We start from the raw sequence: 897 nt of genomic DNA, 5'->3' as shown, positions 1-897 counted from the left end.
GACCTCCTCATGACCCTGAGCCTCAGGCTCACTCAGCAGAAGGTAAGGAAACATACTTTGTTTTCCAGGGGTTATGGGATGGATGGCTTATTCACAAAGCCTTTCAGGGAAAATAAATAAATCAACTCACCAACGTCTTAGAAGACACACAGGTGGCCTAAAGGAAAACCAGCCCAAGAAAATCCAAACTTAGTCCACAGAAATGGAAAAGTGATGCTTCTGAAAATGTAGTGCATGTGAGGGTCACCTGGAGGGCTGGCGGGATGTGCAGTGGCTGGGCCTCCCCCTTAAGCTTCTTCGTTAACATTTCTGGGTGGGAAAGCAGCTGCATTTTTCACAAGCACCCTGAGTGATCCTGGAACAGCAGCCTCAGAGAATGGCTGTGACCTTACGTAACTTCACAGGAAGAAATTCCCCCTTAGCACTGCCCTCTGATCACTGCCAGGCCATCTTTAACCCAACGGTTCTTCGTTCACGCAGGCAGAGGCTTGGAGCTGGAGGGGCCAGGCAGTGGGGGGGTGGGGGCAGCAGGCCCACGCCTTGCAAGGACCTTGGCTGCCAGGGCAGCAGGAAGCCAGGTCAGGGGCTGGGAAGAGACCCATTCACCAGGCCGGCTGCCCCCCACCCGGGTTAAGGGCCCAGCTTCCCGAGAAGGGCCCAAACCTCCGGCCTGGGGAGGGACCGCACCTTGGAGCCTCCTTCCTGTGCTGCCTTTCCCGGCACCAGGGGTAGGGGGATGGGGCCAAAGAAGCCAGACTCTGGGTTCACACACCTGGGCCCCCCGAATCTCAGCTTCCATCCTCTGATGCCAGGCCCCCCCCAGCCTGACTCCCATCCCCAGCCCCCCAGCCTCACCCTCCAACCCTTGGACCACCAAGCCTCAGCCTCCTTCTTCTG

Source organism: Bison bison, unplaced genomic scaffold (genome assembly GCF_000754665.1).
Source record: "Bison bison bison isolate TAMUID 2011002044 unplaced genomic scaffold, Bison_UMD1.0 scf7180017864203, whole genome shotgun sequence".
Classification (NCBI taxonomy): domain Eukaryota; kingdom Metazoa; phylum Chordata; class Mammalia; order Artiodactyla; family Bovidae; genus Bison; species Bison bison.
The sequence above is the reverse complement of the archived record's forward strand: the minus strand, read 5'-3'. Positions refer to the sequence as shown.